The following is a 15,546-nucleotide window of genomic DNA, read 5'->3' as shown; positions in this document are numbered from 1 at the left end:
GAGCACCCGGAGGAAACCCACTCAGGCACTTGGAGAACATGCACCTAAAGACAGAACCATAGAAAATAGAAGCAGGAGGAGGCCATTCAGCCCTTCGAGCCTGCTCCCTCATTCATTTTGATCATGGCTGATCATATTCCATATCCTGATCCCACCTTCCCTCTGTATCCCTTTAGCCGCAAGAGCTACAACTAATTTCTTGCTCGTGATTCCAAATAAACCTGTTGGACTTTAACCTGGTGTTGTGAAACTTCTTACTGTGCCCACTCCCATCCGACACTGGCATCTCCACATCATAATTTCTTGCAATCACGCAACGCTTTGGCCTCCACTACTTGCTGTGGTAGTGAATTCCGCACTTGCCACCCTATGGGTGAAGAAATTTCTCCTCACCTCAGTCCTAAAAGGTTTACCCCCCCCACCCCCACTTATTCTCAAACTATGACTCCTAGTTCTGGACTCTCCCCATCACCATTTGGGATGGAATTGAACCCGGGTCCCTGGTGCTGTGAGGCAGCAATGCTAACCACTGCCAGCCTGTCTGTGGCCTAACTCCATATGCCTGCCAACGTACAATCGTAAGGCTTGCTCCTTTGGGTTCCCAGACCCCATTAAAAAGGGTCTCCTCCTCATTTGTTATCAGTTACCATATCCAAAGTCTCAAACCATTCTGTTCCGTGCCAGTTTTCTGTTAACATAAGAACATAAGAAATAGGAGCAGGAGTAGGCCATCTAGCCCCTCGAGCCTGCCCCGCCATTCAATAAGATCATGGCTGATCTGACGTGGATCAGTACCACTTACCCGCCTGATCCCCATAACCCTTAATTCCCTTACCGCTCAGGAATCCATCCATCCGCGCTTTAAACATATTCAGCGAGGTAGCCTCCACCACCTCAGTGGGCAGAGAATTCCAGAGATTCACCACCCTCTGGGAGAAGAAGTTCCTCCTCAACTCTGTCTTAAACCGACCCCCCTTTATTTTGAGGCTGTGTCCTCTAGTTTTAACTTCCTTACTAAGTGGAAAGAATCTCTCCGCCTCCACCCTATCCAGCCCCCGCATTATCTTATAAGTCTCCATGAGATCCCCCCTCCCCATCCTTCTAAACTCCAACGAGTACAAACCCAATCTCCTCAGCCTCTCCTCATAATCCAAACCCCTCATCTCCGGTATCAACCTGCTGAACCTTCTCTGCACTCCCTCCAATGCCAATATATCCTTCCTCATATAAGGGGACCAATACTGCACACAGTATTCCATCTGCGGCCTCACCAATGCCCTGTACAGGTGCATCAAGACATCCCTGCTTTTATATTCTATCCCCCTCGCAATATAGGCCAACACCCCATTTGCCTTCTTGATCACCTGTTGTACCTGCAGACTGGAACAGCAAGCAGAAATTTGTGGTTAATATAACAGGCTGGGTTTTTTCATTAGAGGAAGGGTCAAAAGTTCATGGAGTTTAAATTACCCAAAGGAATTCTGTACCTTGAACAAGAATGTTGGCAAATTATCGCAGTCCTGATTGCAAAATCATGATGGTGTGCGAATATGGGAGCAGAGGTAAGATATTAAACCAAGGCGACATCTATCTGCCCAGCTAGATGTAGACCTGTGTGGCCTGGCCTGACCTGACGTTTGGTGAAACCTTGTGTCAAAAAAATTCGATGACACTTTAAGTCTCCTCCCTCCCAGAAATAATGTTCAGTGGTTTGCAAGAATTTTTTTTTAAATAACGGAATGAATTGTTTACTGTGGGATTGGGCCTCAGTTGGAGTATTGTGTCCAATCCTGAGCACCACACTTCAGCAAGGATGATAAAGTATTTGCAGAGGGCAGAGAGGAGGTTTGCTAAAATGATACCAGGGATGAAGAACTTCAGTTAGATTCAGCCTTGGACAAAACTGCAATTTCTCTCTTTGGAGCAAAGCAGGCCAAGGGGAAATTCATAGAAACCCTATAGTACAGAAAGAGGCCATTCAGCCCATCAATCCTGCACTGACAACAATACCACCCAGGGCCCATACCCATTGCTCCACATATTTATCCTGCTAGTCCCCCTGCCAAGGGGCAATTTAGCAGAGCCAATCAACCTAACCTGCACATCTTTGGACTGTGGGAGGAAATTGGAGCACCCGGAGGAAACACTCATAAACACGGGGAGAAAGTGCAGACTCCGCACAGACAGTAACCCAAGCCGGGAATCGAACCCAGGTCCCTGGCGCTGTGAGGCAGCAGTGCTAACCACTGTGCCACCATGTTGCCCCAAGAGGAAAGGCCTTCACTGCGATGGAGTAAATTCAGAGTCCGTGAGTGCTTAGCATCAAGGCTGCAGTCATCTTCAAACCATTTCTTACATTGATGTGTTTTCTTACATTGATGTGTTTTCTCACACACAGGCATTAAGCCAACAGGAACAGATTTTAACTATTTCTCGCACTGCTTTATAATCTCCAGCGAGCCACAGCTCTGGAACTGTGGCCCAAAGAGAACATTGGTTAACTTGTGGTCTTTGGCACTGAGATTGCTTTGCAGTGAATTGTGGGCTACTATTTGAAGATGAGCAGGTGGGTTGTGGGATCCTGACCAACATGTATTATCACAACCAGCAAAGCCTAATAAACCCCATCACACATGTTGTTGCTGTTTACTGCACCATGATGACCACAGGTTGACTGCCGTACTCGCCTGCAGTTCATATAGAGTTCACTGGCTGTAAATATCTTCATGGAAATATATTCAATGGAGGGATAAGACTTTCCGGAGCTCACTCGGGGAGTCCATTTGACTTTGACATTGAGGCGATCCCTGCTGGGGCCCTGCGAGAGCAATTTAACTTGTCCCACTTCCCACCATTTCCTCATAGCCCTCCAAACTTGCTTCACATCCCGATCCAGTTAATCACCACTTGCTGTGTGACTCTGTCTCCACCATGCTCTCAGACAGTGCATTCGAGATCCTAACCACTCACTGTGTGAATCTCTCTCCACCACACTCTCAGACAGTGCATTCCAGATCCTAACCACTCGCTGTGTGAATCTGTCTCCACCACACTCTCAGACAGTGCATTCCCGATCCTAACGACTCGCTGTGTGAATCTGTCTCCACCACACTCTCAGACAGTACATTCCAGATCCTAACCACTCGCTGTGTGAATCTGTCTCCACCACACTCTCAGACAGTACATTCCAGATCCTAACCACTCGCTGTGTGAAAATATTTTTCCTCGTCTCACCTTCAGCACTTTTGCCAATCACCTTGAGTCTGTGTGTGCTTTGCTCCTTGAATAATGTCTCTCTCTTTCTGCTCCGTCTAGACCCACTTCATGATTTTAATCGCCTCTCCCATATCTCTTCTCAACCGTTCCTTCTCTTCGGCAAACAAGCTATCCATATAACTGAAGCAAGTCCCTCATCATAGAATCATTACAGTGCGTAAGAAGACCATTCGGCCCATCAAGTCTGCACTGGCTGTCTGAAAGAACATTTTATCCAGTCCCATTGCCCATAACCTCGCACAGACCCTCTTTTCCGATTGCAATCATATTCCCTTTTGACTGTGTCCTCGATACAACCTGCCTCTCAGGAAGACCGCTCCAAACATCCAAATTCAGCCCCGGTACCACCCTTCACAATTCTTTTCTGCGCCCTCTCTCAATGCTTTCACATCCTTTCTATCAGAATTGGACTCAGTAATCTAGTTAAAGTTGAGAGAGTATTTTTAAAATACCATCTGTTTCTGAACTCTATGCCTCAATAAAGCCCAGGATCCCAGATGCCTTTGGGATAACTTTATCACCCCCCCATCCGCCCCAGTTCCGTTGCTCCTGCATCCTCTTTTAGATTTTCATTTACAACAGTGCCCCTTTTCCCAGCCAAGGCAGCATTGGCACTGGAGGGTTGATTTCCATTGGGCCTCCCTGCAAAGAAATACAGAGGGTGGAAAACACACAGCCCAGCCGGCCCATGTTTGTGGAGAGAGAAATCTGAGTCAACGTTTCAGATCCGTGACTTCATAGAATTATAGAATCCTACAGTGCAGAAAGAGGCCATTCGGCCCATCGAGTCTGCACCGACCACAATCCCACCCAGGCCCTATCCCCATAACCCCATGTTTTTACCCTAGCTAGTCCCCCTGACACTACCGGGCAATTTTAGCACGGTCAATCCACCTAACCCACACATCTTTGGACTGTGGGAGGAAACCGGAGCACCCGGAGGAAACCCACGCAGACACAGGGAGAACATGCAAACTCCGCACAGACAGTGACCCGAGGCCGGAATTGAACCCGGGTCCCTGGCACTGTGAGGCAGCAGTGCTAACCACTGCACCACCGTGCTACCTCTCGGCAGACAGGAAGAGGTTTGAGAGTTGAAGCTTTTTAAACCAGTGCGGATTTTGTGTGGGAAAGGCGAATCCTCCTGGACGGAAGAGCAGCATTTGCTCGTTTGACAACATCTGACCACACGTATGCCCAGGCGAGCAGAGAATTTAAAAAAAAATTAATTCATGGGGCATGGGCGTCGCTGGCTGGGCCAGCATTTATTGCGCATCTCTACTTGCCCTTGAGAAGGTGGTGGTGAGCTGCCTTCTTGAATCGCTGCAGTCCACGTGCTGTGGGTTGATCCACACTGCCATTAGGGAGGGAGTTCCAGGATTTTGATCCAGCGACAGTGAAGGAACGGCGATATATTTCCAAGTCAGGATGGTGAGTGGCTTGGAGGGGAACTTGCAGGTGGTGGTGTTCCCATGTATCTGCTGCCCTTGTCCTTCTAGATGGAAGTGGTCGTGGGTTTGGAAGGTGCTGCCTAAGGATCTTTGGTGAATTGCTGCAGTGCATCTTGTAGACGGTACACACTGCTGCTACTGAGCGTCGGTGGTGGAGGGAGTGAATGTTTGTAGATGTGGTGCCAATCAAGTGGGCTGCTTTGTCTTGGATGGTGTCGAGCTTCTTGTGTGTTGTTGGAGCTGCTCCCATCCAGGCAAGTGGGGAGTCTTCCATCACACTCCTGACTTGATTTGGCTTTCACCTTGCTCCCCAGACAAACAAGTTAAGAACAGGAGTAGGCCCCTCGATCCTGCTCTGCCCTTCAATAAGATACTGGCCAATCTGATTGTGGCCTCAACTCCACATTCCTGCCGACCCCCGATAACCTTTGACCTCCTTGTTAATCAAGAATCTATCTAACTCTGCCTTAAAAATATTAATCGACCCTGCCCCCACTGCTGTCTGGGGAAGAGAGTTCCAGAGATTCACCACTCTCTGAGAGAAAGAAATTCTCTTAATCTCCACCTTAAATGGGAAACCCCTTATTTGTGTCCCCTAGTTCCAGTCTCTCCCACATGGGAAAACATCCTCTCACCATCCACCCTGTCCAATCCCTTCAGAATCTATAATGTATCAATAAGATCACCTCTCAATCTCCAATGGATGCAGGTCCAACCTGTCCAATCCCAATCCCAGGAATCAGTTTGGTGAACCTTCATTTTAATTGGTAGCCATAGCTTAGGATCGCAGAACACAAGTGTATAAGTTGATACTGTTTGTCATGTTTATTAATGACCTGGATGAGGGCGTAGGATGGATTAGTAAATTTGCGGATGACACTAAAGTCGGTGGAGTTGTGGACAGTGCAGAGGGAAGTGGCAGGTTACAGAGGGACATAGGTAAGCTGCAGAGCTGGGCTGAGAGGTGGCAAATGGAGTTCAATGCGGAAAAGTGTGAGGTGATTCACTTTGGAAGGAGTAACAGGAATACAGAGTACTGGGCTAATGGTAAGATACTTGATAGTGTGGATGAACAGAGGGATCTGGGTGTCCATGTGCACAGATCCCTGAAAGTTGGCACCCAGGTTGATAGGGTTGTTAAGAAGGCGTACGGTGTGTTAGCTTTTATTGGTAGAGGGATTGAGTTTCGGAGCCAGGAGGTCATGCTGCAACTGTACAAAACTCTGGTGCGGCCGCACTTGGAGTATTGCGTACAGTTCTGGTCGCCGCATTATGGGAAAGATGTGGAAGCATTGGAAAGGGTGCAGAGGAGATTTACAGGATGTTGCCTGGTATGGTGGGAAAATCGTATGAGGAAAGGCTGAGGGGCTTGAGGTTGTTTTCGTTAGAGAGAAGAAGGTTAAGAGGCGACTTAATAGAGGCATACAAGATGATCAGAGGATTAGATAGGGTGGATAGTGAAAGCCTTTTTTCCTCGGATGGTGATGGCTAACACGAGGGGACATAGCTTTAAATTGAGGGGTGAGAGATATAGGACAGATGTTAGAGGTAGGTTCTTTACTCAGAGAGTAGTAAGGGCGTGGAATGCCCTGCCTGCAGCAGTAGTGGACTCGTCAACATTAAGAGCATTCAAATGGTTATTGGATAAACATATGGATGATATTGGAATCGTGTAGATTAGAGGGGCTTTAGATTGGTTCCACTGGTCGGCGCAACATCGAGGGCCGAAGGCCTGTACCGCGCTGTAATGTTCTATGTTCTATGTTCTCTGAACTGAATTCATAGAATTCCTACAATGTAGAAGGAGGCCATTCGGCCCATCAAGTCTGCACCAACCACAATCCCACTCAGGCCCTATTCCCGCAACCCCATGCATTTACCCCGACACCAATCCCCCTGACACTAAGGGGCAATTTTAGCATGGCCAATCAACCTAACTTGCTCATCTTTGGACTGTGGGAGGAAACCGGAGCACCCGGAGGAAACCCACGCAGACATGGGGAGAACGTGCAGACTCCACACAGACAGTGACCCGAGGCCGGGAATCGAACCCGGGTCCCTGGCGCCATGAGGCAGCAGTGCTAACCACTGCCGCCCTGCTCCTAACACATTTATATCCTTTATTAAATAAAGAGGTCAAATCTCTACACAGTATGCTGAATGTGGTCTCACTAATGCCCTTTACAATTCTGGTAAAAAAATTCCGACTTTTATATTCCATTCCCCTTGAAATAAACAATAACATTCCGTTTGCCTTCCCAATCACTTGCTGTACCTGCGTACTAACTTTTTGTGATTGATGGACCAGGACGCCCAGATCCCTCTGTACCTCAGAATTCTGCAATCTCTCCATTTAATCTGCTGTTCTTCTCTTCTTCCTGACAATGGACAAGTTCTCATTTCCCCCACATTACACTCCCTCTGCCAGGTTGTTGCTCATTCATTTAACGATTTATTTTCCTTCACAATTTACTTCCCTACCTGTCATTGTATCATCAGCAGATGTACCTTCAGCCCCTTCATCCAAGTCGTTGATATAAATTGTAAAAAGTTGAGGTCCCTGGCATTGGATCCCTGTGGTACCCCATGCGGCGCACCTTTCCAACCAGAAAATGGCTCTCTGTTCCCTCTTCACTAACCAATCCTCTAAACATGGACAAAACCCCATTGGGACCCCCCGTCACCACCACCGCCCCCCCCACCCCCCAAACCCCCAACGCCCAACACCCAACCCCCACCCCCCAACCCCCGCCTCCCAACCCCACTCCAGGGAAAATCAATGAAAGGCAATGAAGCAGGAGAGAGAAAGTGAGGTGAGAGGTTGTGGGATGGACAGGGAGCGCTGCATTGTCAGGTTCTGAGATTCTGCCTTTCAGATGAGAAATGTCAAAACTCACACCGTAACATCCTCACAGGGGCAGTCAGCGCAAGGTGCCACTCCGTAATCACTTACCCTTTGTTTTATTCATTCATGAGACATGGCCATCGCTGACTGGCCAGCATTTATTGCCCATCCCTAGTTGCTCTTGGAGGGTAGTTGAGAGTCAACCACATTGCTGTGGCTCTGGAGTCACATGTAGGCCAGACCGGGTAAGGACGGCAGATTTCCTTCCCTAAAGGACATTAGTGAACCAGATGGGTTTTTCCAACAATGGTTTCATGGTCATCAGTAGATTCTTAATTCCAGATATTTTTTATTGAATTCAAATTCCACCAGCTGCCGGGATTCGAACCCCAGTCCCCAGAACATTAGCTGAGTTGCTGGTTTAATAGTCTGGCGATAATACCACTAGGCCATCGCCTCCCCCTGCGCTAAGTTACTAAAGCTCCTGTCCCGTCCGATCTCCCTGACTCAGGTTGGGTGAGATTCAAGCAGCGTTCCTGGTTCCAGTGCTGAAGGTGTCACAGGAGTGGAGGAAAGGGGGACAGATGGGATTAGGTGGAAGTTCAGATGTTTCTAATGTGTCAGTGCAGACTCGATGGGCTGAAGGGCCTCTTCTGCGCTGTGTGATTCTATGATTCTAATACAAGGTGCCGCACAATGTACATGATTGAAATCACTTTGTCGGGTGGCTCCCATCGCTGCGTGATTGTCCAGGGGATGTCAGCACTCCTGGACAATTGTTGGGTAAACCCTTACCTGGGAACTTCCCAGAGGGATTCCCCAGCGCATCTTTGGGATAATCCCCCAAATCCGACGCTGGGGACCCAGGATGTTATGGGTCATAGGAATTGCAACCAACATCTCCATGTCAACATCTCCCCTCCACACGACCATAGACTCCTTACTCCCCCGTCCCCTTATCCCTACCTCCAAATATCCAGTGTGATCTTCAATTTAAAAAAGAATTCTTAGATTCTTAGAAACCCTACAGCACAGAAAGAGGCCATTCAACCCATCGAGTCTGCACCGACCACAATCCCACCCAGGCCCTACCCCCATATCCCTACATATTTACCCACTAATCCCTCTAACCTACACATCCCAGGACACTAAGGGCAATTTTAGCATGGCCAATCAACCTAACCCGCACATCTTTTGGACTGTGGGAGGAAACCGGAGCACCCGGAGGAAACCCACGCAGACACGAGGAGAATGTGCAAACTCCACACAGACAGTGACCCAAGCCGGGAATCGAACCCGGGTCCCTGGTGCTGTGAAGCAGCAGTGCTAACCACTGTGCTACCGTGCCGCCCCATAGGATGTGGGCCGGTTCAGCTGGGCCGGTCCATATTGTCCATCTCTAGATGTTGACACGGTCACCTTCTCAAAGTCTGAATGTGAGATTGCCATCGCTGGACGGATGTATCGTGGGAGGGTTAATCACATGACCTCCTCCCGCCAACTGTTCCCTCCCCCACACTCTCCCCATTGGTCATCCAACAGGTCCATCCTTATGGTGATCAATTGGAAAGCGAAAGAATTCTTGGGGCGGCACGGTGGCACAGTGGGGAGGTGGCACGGTGGCACAGTGGGGAGGTGGCACAGTGGGGACGTGGCATGGTGGCACAGTGGGGAGGTGGCACGGTGGCACAGTGGTTAGCACTGCTGCCTCACAGCGCCAGGGACTCGGGTTCAGTTCCTGGCTTGGGTCACTGTCTGTATGGAGTTTGCACGTTCTCCCCGTGTCTGCGTGGGCTTCCTCCGGGTGCTCCTGTTTCCTCCCACAGTCTGAAAGACGTGCTGGTTAGGGTGCATTGACCCCAAACAGGCGCCGGAGTGTGGCGGCTAGGGAAATTTCACAGTAACTTCATTGCAGTGTTAATGTAAGCCTACTTATGACACTAATAAATAAACTTCAACTTCTTCAATTACCGATTGGATGATTCTTGACTATCCGCCTTCCCCGTCCCATTGTCAACATATATGTCATGAATAAAACAGAAGTTTTAAAAATGTTTTAATCCCCTCCTATGAATTGTGTCCTGGGTGTCGCTCGCATCGGTGACCTGGAGATTGGCCTTCAATTCCCGGAGACTTGAGGAGAATCCTGGAATTTGGGAATACTATCAGGAAGTGAATTCCACAGTTCCACAACTCTTGGTATTGTGCGCTCCGTTCTAAACTTCATTTAATCCCAGGCTCCTGCTCAGACCTCATGGCACCATTTGGAGAGGGGCAATTAGATTGACTTGACATTATAACCCCATGTTCATCAGTCAATTCATCTCATTACCATTCAGAGGATTTTGCTGTGTGAACAAAGAACAAAGAACAGTACAGCACAGGAAACAGGCCATTCGGCCCTCCAAGCCTGTGCCGCTCATTGGTCCAACTAGACCATTCGTTTGTATCCCTCCATTCCCAGACTGCTCATGTAACTATCCAGGTAAGTCTTAAACGATGCCAGTGTGTCTGCCTCCACCACCCTACTTGGCAGCGCATTCCAGGCCCCCACCACTCTCTGTGTAAAAAACGTCCCTCTGATATCTGAGTTATACCTCGCCCCTCTCACCTTGAGCCCGTGACCCCTCGTGATCGTCACCTCCGACCTTGGAAAAAGCTTCCCACTGTTCACCCTATCTATACCCTTCATAATTTTGTACACCTCTATTAGGTCTCCCCTCATTCTCCGTCTTTCCAGGGAGAACAAGCCCAGTTTACCCAATCTCTCCTCATAGCTAAGACCCTCCATACCAGGCAACATCCTGATAAACCTTCTCTGCACTCTCTCTAAAGCCTCCTCGTCCTTCTGGTAGTGCGGCGACCAGAACTGGACGCAGTACTCCAAATGTGGCCTAACTAGCGTTCTATACAGCTGCAACATCAGACTCCAGCTTTTATACTCTATACCCCGTCCTATAAAGGCAAGCATACCTTATGCCTTCTTCACCACCTTCTCCACCTGTGCTGCCACCTTCAAGGATTTGTGGACTTGCACACCTAGGTCCCTCTGTGTTTCTATACTCTTGATGGCTCTGCCATTTATTGTATAACACCCCCCTACATTAGTTCTCCCAAAATGCATCACTTCATAAGAACATAAGAAATAGGAGCAGGAGTAGGCCATCTTGCCCCCGAGCCTGCCCCGCCATTCAATAAGATCATGGCTGATCTGAAGTGGATCAGTTCCACTTACCCGCTTGATCCCTATAACCCCTAATTCCCTTACCAATCAGGAATCCATCTATCCGTGATTTAAACATATTCAGTGAGGTAGCCTCCACCACTTCAGTGGGCAGGGAATTCCAGAGATTCACCACCCTCTGAGAGAAGAAGTTCCTCCTCAACTCTGTCCTAAACTGACCCCCCTTTATTTTGAGGCTGTGCCCTCTAGTTCTAGTTTCCTTTCTAAGTGGAAAGAATCTCTCCACCTCTACCCTATCCAGCCCCTTCATTATCTTATAGGTCTCTATAAGATCCCCCCTCAGCCTTCTAAATTCCAACGAATACAAACCCAATCTGCTCAGTCTCTCCTCATATTCAACACCCCTCATCTCTGGTATCAACCTGGTGAACCTTCTCTGCACTCCCTCCAAGGCCAATATATCCTTCCACAAATAAGGGGTCCGATACTGCACACAGTATTCCAGCTGCAGCCTCACCAATGCCCTGTACAGATGCAGCAAGACATCTCTGCTTTTATATTCTATCCCCCTTGCGATATAGGCCAACATCCCATTTGCCTTCTTGATCACCTGTTGCACCTGCAGACTGGGTTTTTGTGTCTCATGCACAAGGACCCCCAGGTCCCTCTGCACAGCAGCATGTTGTAATTTCTTTCCATTTAGATAATAATCCAATTTGCTATTATTTCTTCCAAAGTGAATAACCTCGCATTTGTTAACGTTATACTCCATCTGCCAGATCCTCGCCCACTCACGCAGCCTGTCCAAATCTCTCTGCAGACCTTCTACGCCCTCCACACGATTCACTTTTCCACTTATCTTTGTGTCGTCTGCAAACTTTGTTACCCTACACTCAGTCCCCTCCTCCAGACCGTCTATATAAATGGTAAATAGTTGAGGCCCCAGTACCGATCCCCGCAGCACGCCACTAGTTACCATCCGCCAACCAGAAAAGCACCTATTTATTCTGACTCTCTGCTTCCTGTCGGATAGCCAATCCCCAATCCACGCTAACACCCTACCCCCAACTCTGTGTGACCCAATCTTCTTCAGCAACCTTTTGTGAGGCACCTTATCAAACGCCTTTTGGAAATCCAAAAACACCGCATCCACCGGTTCCCCTCTGTTAACCGCACTAGTCACATCTTCATAAAAATCCAACAAGTTCGTCAAGCACGACTTTCCCCTCATGAATCCATGCTGCGTCTGCTTAATCGAACCATTCTTATCCAGATGGCCTGCTATTTCTTCTTTAATGATGGATTCCAGTATTTTCCCAACTACAGACGTCAAGCTAACCGGCCTGTAGTTACCCGCCTTTTGTCTATTTCCTTTTTTAAACAGCGGCGTAACATTAGCCGTTTTCCAATCCGCCGGCACTACCCCAGAATCCAACGAATTTTGATAAATAACCACTAACGCATCCGCTATTACCTCTGACATTTCTTTCAGTACCCTGGGATGCATTCCATCCGGGCCCGGGGACTTGTCCACCTTCAGTCCCGTTAGTCTACCAAGCACTGCCTCCCTGGTAACATTAATTGTATTGAGTACCTCTCCTCCTGCCAACCCTCTATCGTTAATATTCGGTAAACTATTTGTGTCTTCCACCGTGAAGACCGACACAAAAAACTTATTTAAAGTTTCAGCCATTTCCTCATTTCCCACTATTAAATCCCCCCTCTCGTCCTCCAAGGGTCCAACATTCACTCTTGCCACTCTATTCCTTTTTATATATTTGTAAAAGCTTTTACTATAATTTTTTATATTTAGAGCTAGCCTAGCTTCATAACCTATCTTTCCTTTCTTTATCGCTTTCTTAGTCGTTCTTTGTTGTTTCTTAAAGTTTTCCCAATCTTCCGATTCTCCACTATTTTTGGCCACTCTGTACGCATCGGTCTTTAATTTAATACTCTCCTTAATTTCCTTCGTTATCCACGGCTGGTTATCCCTTTTCTTACAACCCTTCTTTATCACCGGAATATATTGTTGCTGAGTACTGAAAAGGATCTCCTTAAAAATCCTCCACTGTTCCTCAGCTGTCCTACCTACCAGTCTGCTCTCCCAGTCCACCTTAGCCAATTCAGCCCTCATCCTATCGTACTTCCCTCTGTTCAAACAGAGGACAGTGGTATGGGACCCTACTTTCTCCTCTTCCATTTGTACCAGAAATTCGACCATATTGTGATCACTTGACCCAAGAGGGTCCTTCACAAGAACATCCTTAATTCTACCTACCTTGTTACACATTACCAGATCTAAGATAACTCGTTCCCTCGTCGGTTCTGTAACATACTGTTCAAGGTAACTATCCCGACAACATTCTAAGAACTCTTCCTCCATCCCACCCCTTCCAACTTGAGTCAGCCAATCAATATGCAGGTTGAAGTCCCCCATGATTATTGCCGTTCCGTTTTTGCACGCATCCATTATTTGCTTGTTTATAGCCCTCCCCACCTCAACATTATTATTTGGGGGCCTATAGACCACGCCTACTAGTGTCTTTCTCCCCCTACTATTCCTTATCTCTACCCATAACGATTCCACGTTTTGTTCCTTAGAGCCTATGTCATCCCTCACTACTACCCTGATATTATCTTTTATTAACAGAGCTACCCCACCACCTTTTCGTTCCTGTCTATTCTTCCTAAATGCCTGATACCCCTGGATATTCATCTCCCAGTCCTGGTCTCCCTGCAGCCACGTTTCTGTAATGGCCACTAGATCGTACCCATTTGTGCTGATTTGCACCATCATCCCATTAACTTTGTTCCGAATGCTTCTTGCATTCAGGCAAAGTGTCTTTATTCCAGCTTTTATCTGGACCCGATTTGATGAAACGCTATCAACCTCTCCCTCGCCCTCTACTCCTTTAACTACTTGAATGCCCTCATTCACTTGCCCTCACTCCCTCTCCTCTACCATTGATTTCGTAATTCCTCTTACCTCTGCACCCTCCCCCCCCATAAATTAGTTTAAAGCCCTTTGCATTTATCTGGATTAAATTCCATCTGCCATTTCTCCGCCCAATTTTGCAGGCAGATGTGCTCAATGAGTATTTTGCCTCGGTTTTCACAGAGGAGAAGGACCTGGGTGGATGTACTGCGGGCTTGCGGTGGACTGAAAAGATTGAGTATGTGGACTTTAACAAAGAGGCTGTGCTGGAATCTTTGAATGGCATCAAGATAGATAAGTTGCCGGGTCCGGATGGGATGTACCCCAGGTTACTGTGGGAGGCGAGGGAAGAGATTGCAGAGCCTCTGGCGATGATCCTTGCATTGTCGATGGAGACGGGAGAGGTGCCGGAGGATTGCGGATGTGGTTCCTATTTTCAAGAAGGGGAATAGGGATAGCCCAGGTGATTACCGACCGGTGAGTCTAACCTCAGTGGTTGGTAAGCTGATGGATAAGATCCTGAGGGACAAGAGTTATGAGCATTTAGAGAGGTTTAGTATGCTCAAGAACACTCAGCATGGCTTTGTCAAGGGCAGGTCGTGCCTTACGAGCCTGGTGGAGTTCTTCGAAAATGTGACTAAACACATTGACGAAGGGAAGGCGGTAGATGTGGTTTATATGGATTTTAGCAAGGCGTTCGATAAGGTCCCCCATGCAAGGCTTCTAGAAAAAGTGAGAGGGCATGGGATCCAAGGGGCTGCTGCCCTGTGGATCCAGAACTGGCTGGCCCAAAGGAGGCAGAGAGTGGGTATAGATGGGTTTTTTTCTAAATGGAGGTCGGTCACCAGTGGTGTGCCCCAGGGATCTGTTCTGGGACCCTTGCTGTTTGTCATTTTCATAAATGACCTGGATGAGGAAGTGGAGGGATGGGTTGGTAAGTTTGCCGACGACACGAAGGTTGGTGGGGTTGTGGATAGTCTGGAGGGATGTCAGAAGTTACAGAGGGACATAGATAGGATGCAAGACTGGGCGGACAAGTGGCAGATGGAATTCAACCCAGATAAATGCGTCGTGGTCCATTTAGGCAGGTCAAATGGGGTGAAGGAGTACAATATAAAGGGAAAGGCTCTTAGTACTGTAGAGGATCAGAAGGACCTTGGGGTCCGGGTCCATAGGACTCTGAAATCGGCCCCGCAGGTGGAGGAGGTGGTTAAGAAGGCGTATGGTGTGCTGGCCTTTATCAATCGAGGGATTGAGTTTAGGAGTCCGGGGATAATGATGCAGCTATACAAGACCCTCGTCAGACCCCACTTGGAGCACTGTGCTCAGTTCTGGTCGCCTCACTATAGGAAGGATGTGGAAAAGATTGAAAGGGTGCAGAGGAGATTTACAAGGATGTTGCCTGGATTGAGTGGCATGCCTTATGAGGATAGGTTGAGGGAGCTCGGTCTTTTCTCCTTGGAGAGACGAAGGATGAGAGGAGACCTAATAGAGGTGTATAAGATGTTGAGAGGCATAGATTGGGTAGACTCTCAGAGGCTTTTTCCCAGGGTGGAAATGTCTGCTACAAGAGAACACAGGTTTAGGGTGCTGGGGGGTAGGTACAGGGGAGATGTTAGGGGTAAGTTTTTCACACAGAGGGTGGTGGGCGAGTGGAATCGGCTGCCGTCAGTGGTGGTGGAGGCGAACTCAATAGGGTCTTTTAAGAGACTCCTGGATGAGTACATGGAGTGTAATAGGATGGAGGGTTATAGGTAGGTCTAGAAGGTAGGGATGTGTTCGGCACAACTTGTGGGCCGAAGGGCCTGTTTGTGCTGTAGTGTTTCTATGTTTCTATCTATATCCTGCTGTATTG

Source organism: Mustelus asterias, chromosome 21, assembly GCF_964213995.1.
Source record: "Mustelus asterias chromosome 21, sMusAst1.hap1.1, whole genome shotgun sequence".
Lineage (NCBI taxonomy): Eukaryota > Metazoa > Chordata > Chondrichthyes > Carcharhiniformes > Triakidae > Mustelus > Mustelus asterias.
This window is presented reverse-complemented; position numbering follows the sequence as displayed.